Source organism: Leptinotarsa decemlineata, unplaced genomic scaffold, assembly GCF_025532065.1.
Source record: "Leptinotarsa decemlineata unplaced genomic scaffold, Ldec_3_MD MMD2_tig00000251_RagTag_RagTag, whole genome shotgun sequence".
In the NCBI taxonomy this organism is placed as follows: Eukaryota; Metazoa; Arthropoda; class Insecta; order Coleoptera; family Chrysomelidae; genus Leptinotarsa; species Leptinotarsa decemlineata.
In genome coordinates, this window is record NW_027412547.1 from 5,555,411 (window position 1) to 5,561,410 (window position 6,000).

Consider the following 6,000-nt stretch of genomic DNA (forward strand, 5'->3'; position numbering starts at 1 on the left):
CAAAACCAGCCCGCTCACTCAGTGGTGTGGGCGTGGGAACTCAAAAGAAAAGAAATGTTATATAAAATAAAGGGGCGCCACCCGTTTAATACGGTTTTGTGTCGCCAAGAAACTTACTTAAACGGGAAAGAAATATAATCGACAATTATAAATAACAACCGATCATAAATAATCAACACTTAATGTCCAATAAAAAGAATTGATTTACTAGATATCCCTTAACCAATACAAGTTGATAACTATGGTTGATAACTGACAACATATCGTTCATATATGAATCTCCAAATATAGCTATAATTGGCTCACAAAATAAAACTATTATTCCAATGACTTCATTCCAATGACTTTATTCCAATGACTTTATTGGACCCCACGGGACATACTTCGATGTATCCTTTTCGAAGCTCTGGTCTATCAGATATATTCCTCACAGTCGTAAGGGACTGTGGAGAAACAATCCTTAGAGTCGTAGGGGGCTGTAGAGAATCAATCATACCTCAGAGCCGTAGGGGACTGTGTGGTATGGTCAGTTTTTTAGAAACTCAAGTTTCTAAATGCATAAAATGGATGTTCCAAAACTATTATTATTATGACATGAGAAAATATGGTCTCATATATTCAGGTGATAATAAAATGTTTATAATTAAGGAAGAGCCTGCACTGGTATTTCTTGGTTTTTGCAGTATCGTAGCAGCAATCCCAGCGGTAGAAATTATAGATAAACAATGAAGAAATACTCGCTTACCGGACGTATCCTTCTTGCAATATTGTATAAAAAAATAAACCAAATAGTCCTCATGAATACCGATCCTACGACAATACTTCGGATCTCAGCTTGGCGGGACTTGAGGACTTTTCCTATTTCACTCAGACAATCTATCGTCGAGCAATAAATCGAAAGTGATCTGTGGTGCATTCAAGGAAATGAAAAATCCAAAACTGGAACCCTAAAAATTATACCATTCGAATCTTAGCATATAACACAACAAGGGAGATGAATAGTTTTTTTCAATGTTTGTTTTTGCCTTACCTCAATATTAGAGGGCTCATTTACTAAATAGTAGGTTTCCAAAAGAAAATGATAAGACACAAAATTTTCTTCAGTAGGGTTCAGTGCATAAATCCATAGAAGCAGGAGATTTCAGGATTGGTATCAATTGGAGCATCAAACTAATTCCTATATGATGATTTATATCTGCAATAACCCTCAAATCGACAAAACTTTATAACAATACCAAGTCGCTGATCTCCAGTACACTCGCTTACTGACTGAATGTCCTATTTTCACTGTGCACCGAGAATTCTAAAATTCGAGGGACGAATGATCAACAAACCTATTTGAAAAAAACTTAATATTTGCTGGAAGGATTCGAGGAAACGAGAGACGACACTTGACCGTTTCTCTGTCTTTGTTGAATTCGCACCTTTCATTCGAAGGAATAGGGTAGGCGTAGCGCGGGCATAGATTGTATTCGATAGTTCGCACGGAGACCGATGAATAATATACCGGGAGATTTATAATAATATTTTTGAAAAAGAAATTATTGAATGATAGAGAAATTTCATTAACTTCAGTTACCAACGTTCGGAAATAAGTTGCTTGTTATTAGGAATTCAACTATAATAAGACTACTGGGAAAATGAACTGTAACACCTGTGCGGAAGTAGCGAGTCACATTGGATTTGAAGCGCTGGAGATTAAATACATTTGGAAGAATCTTCTCAGGAAGTTTATTCCACAGAAACGCAGTTCTCCAAGCGATTGAATCAAATGTGCAAAATCAATTGAACACTTTCAGTGAAAGAATCTATAAAAGATAAACGAATCCCCAACCTTTCTTCGATGTCCCACACTATCAAGTTTGCAATTGATGTTTGCATCTCCAATCAGGTGAATGGTTTTTTTCTGGATGAAATTCAGAAGCTCCGGGGTATACTAGTAGGGCGGAGTTTCATACAAAAAAACAAAACTCCAGAGAAGGTCTAATCTTTGCTGTATAAAGCATCGAAAGTTGCTGAAAGGTTTTCAGTTTTCTGGTTTGAGACAGTGTTTCATGCTTTGAGAGGCAGCTTTCGTAATTTCAGCGACTTGATTGTGCCAAGACAATTGGTGTCCATTTCAACCCCCACCAAAGTTACCGAAGCAGAAAGCAGAATTGTTCTTCCTGACATTATCATATCTGGTTCGGAGACATTCATCTTCTAAAAGGAAATCAATGCCTGGGTTTACCTGGCATTGAACTGAACCTGGTTACCTCTACTCCAATTTGAAATCATTTCTAGATCCTCATTAAGATATGCAACCTTCTGCTGTCGGTGAAGATGTGCATCCGCAGCCGAAGTCCTGCAATCCAAATGGAATGACGAGACAAGTGTGGTGAAATGAAAACTCATCTGCAGTGAAACATAGTGACGACATTTCGTTTGATGGTAAATGTTGAAGCTTGGCTTTCACCTTAGGGAGACTCGATTATGTTTGATATTCAGCAATTAGGTATTCTGTTTATCCCATAGATGGCGTCTTCGTAGGTGAAAAAGCCATCACCCTTACTTCTTAGGCTTGTTCTTTCCGAAACAGTTCAGTGGTTTTGCTCAGAACAACTGATGAAACCAGGTGGGCAAAAACAGCTCTGCCTGGTATTGGATCACAAATCTATCAAGTTACCCTGCATTGGAAGCTGCAGTGGAAAACAGAGGACGAATCTCAATAGCGATTGATGTCGTAGCTTGGCCTTACAACTGAGCGTCTTAGAACCCCGTTTATCCTTGATATTTAGAACCAACTCCTATGGTGATCTCATAAATGGAGTATGTACAGGACAGCCTAGTACCACTGATGAGACGTGTGAGGTCGAAAGAGTGCTATCTGGAATTGAATCACAAATCCATACTCAACAGTCCTCAATAGACTTAATGGACAACATAATCTATGGGATCGGTCGGTAGCCGGTCCGTTCGACGTGGGAGCTTTGTTCACTCACTCAAATTGACCGTCGTATCGGTCGGTGGTTCAAGCCGCAGGCTAAACAATCGATTTCTACTTGCTATCGTCAAACCCGTGTTAAGAATCACACGTTAAAAGGTAAGACCTCGTTAGTCCTCAGCTCGTACAAATTTCGACTTCTGAGGGTTGCCTTTCATAGAGGTGCGACAGCTGGTTAATGGAAAAACATATTTTTTTCGAACAGGAGACTAAAATCACGAATACTAATGATACTCGCAGTGTGAGTCTTCTTTCAATCTCATATGGTATCGTCTCTTTCTGTTTGTGGTTTTTTCTAGCACCATCCATGAGAATTACGATAGGCCGATACAACGTTTCTGAAAACAGTAGCAAGAAAGACACGAACATATAAGAAAATAAAAAAATTTCGAAATAAAATTTCGAAGCAACCGTGAAAATTGTCATAGTTTTAATGATTCGTAATGGTTGTGGTTATTGTTTGTTTTCTATAGATTTTTCCGATTGGCAAATTCCCAAAATTTTGGGCTGTGATATAATCCAGTTCGGTCGGTATCCAAGCGGTTCGGCGTGGGCGCTTTGTTCACTCACTCGAATTGACTGCCGTGTTGGTCGGTGGTTCAAGCCCTAGTCTGAACGATCGGTCTTCACTTGCTATCGTCCTACCCGTGTTAGGAACCACACGTTGAAAGGTAAGACCTTGTTAATCCTTAGCTCGCACAAGTTTCGACTTCTGAGGGTTGTTGTTCGTAGGGGTGCGACAGCTGGTTAATGGAAAAACAGATTTTAAACAGTTGGGCTCCTTCATAACGTATTCGAAATCAAATCAATACATCTGTTAGTAAAAACAAAACAAAAACCGCGATACGTGTTCTACTATACAATAGCTTCCTCAAGCATAAGTCGCGGTTTTTGTAAAATACAATATACTGCATTGATTAATTTTTCATATAGATTTTCATCATGTATCGGCCAGTTCTATTCAATATATGTTAGTATGTGTTTTTTTAAAAACACTCATTTCAGAATGATCTGTACATTCAATAACATAAAAGGACAAAATGATCAATTAAACGATTTTCCATCATGTTCAGAAATTCCACTGAACATTTGCATTTGTTGACCATTTGGATGAGTTACAGAACGATTTTCGCCCGCCTAGATATTAATGAAACATCGAATAACTATGACAGATTCATTTTGGAAGTGACATTGAGTTTCATTCTATTTCCATGGCCTCCCAACACAATGCGCGTGTTTCATGATTTTTTGTTTACATTTCATTTCGTAGTAATTTCAAATTGAAAAATAGTGTACTTTGTTTCAGCACTCTAATTATGAATTAATTGATTTTCTAGGCCCGTCACGTCACGGGCCTAGTCCCGCTTCTTGTTCGATTGACCAATAGGAACAATACATATAATGAACACTGCCAAATTGTAAAATTCACGGAGCGTATAAACAGTTTCTGATTCATTCGTGATTCAAAGTAAAATCACACTCACTTCTGACAACTAAATCTAAGAAGAAAGGAAATGCATTGGATGGGAGAATCAATCATACATGGGATCCAAATAACGCAGTAGACATTTTCATGTTGATATCATAGAAGTTTCAATAATGGAAATGTATATGCACCCATTAACGTTTAAATTCATGAAAAAATTCTCCATATGAAATAAAATGTACTCAAAAACCATGGTTCTAAATAGAATTTAACGGACTATATTTTTAAATGGTTCTGGAAAGCTTATGAACACCCTAATAAAATAAATCAAATATACATTCATGCCACCTACTGAATGTAAGAAATTCAACGTTATATATTAGCCATATTGCCACCCAGTCAGCTATCTTTCTTGAATGAATGAGACAATGTTCTCTTTCTAATGTTTCATAACTTCGTATTTTTGTTAAAATAATTGACATTTGGCAACACCGCTGTAGACACGATCAATTTTATTGGTCAACAGACACGCGGCCAATTTAAACTCTTGCTTCTCGAATTTTTTTTTTCTGCAAATATAAAGATGTATTGGGACCGATTAAGCTCGATAAGTATAATATACCCCTAACTCGATCAGTCTATAAACAAATCAGTATCATTTTCAATAGCATGAAACAAGTCCATTGTCGCTGGGTATGGTAAAATCATCATTGATTCATTCAAAAATTAGTTACTTAGGGTATTGGTTCAGAAACATATACTAGTCGTGATGAAATGCAAGAACCAACAATTTTGAAAAAAATGTTGTGAATATTTAGTCTGCACCTAAAATATAATAATGATAATAGCTTAGTATATAAAAGCGCTAGCTATATAAATTTGCAGACCCAATTAATATGTGAAAAAAGTAGGTAAGAATTATCAGATGAATAAATGAATGAGAAAAATGAACAGTTCAATTTCCATAACCTGGGCATTTAGATCGGTTATTAGATTAATTGAAAATGCACATTCCAGTTGAACTCAACTTCTTTCGAAAACAAATACATTTTTCGTACACAATTGTCAGTTGTTTTTCTACGCAGATGACTTTGCCTCAATAGCAGATTTAACTTTCTTAATGTGTGAAATAAGTTGCGAAACAAATGGTAATCATATACATGGACATATACATGAAACTGATCAAACTTTGTAGTTTGTTTCTCCCTGCATCGAGTTCTTCGACAATATTTCTATAGATGACATATTGTCGCCATATTGAATTTGAAGAAGATTCTATGCCGCTATAGAAATGGCTACATACGTTATATCGTTAAAAGATAAATTCATATCCGATTAAATGGCAATAAAGGGTTCTATTCAAAATTCTTCACTTGAGTTGATTTTTGGATAACCTTGTCTAGATTTTCGGATAACCCTGTATAGCTTTCCGAGTGCTTTTTAATTGAAAGTATCGGCTTCGACGAACTATACATTCACTTCATACTCAACAGTTTTCACCTCGTTAACAACTGAATGGCATCTTGTCAAATGATTTCGTTGTCACCCGGTATATGTCGTCCTGGTTTTTTAAGGAAATTTATAATTCAGA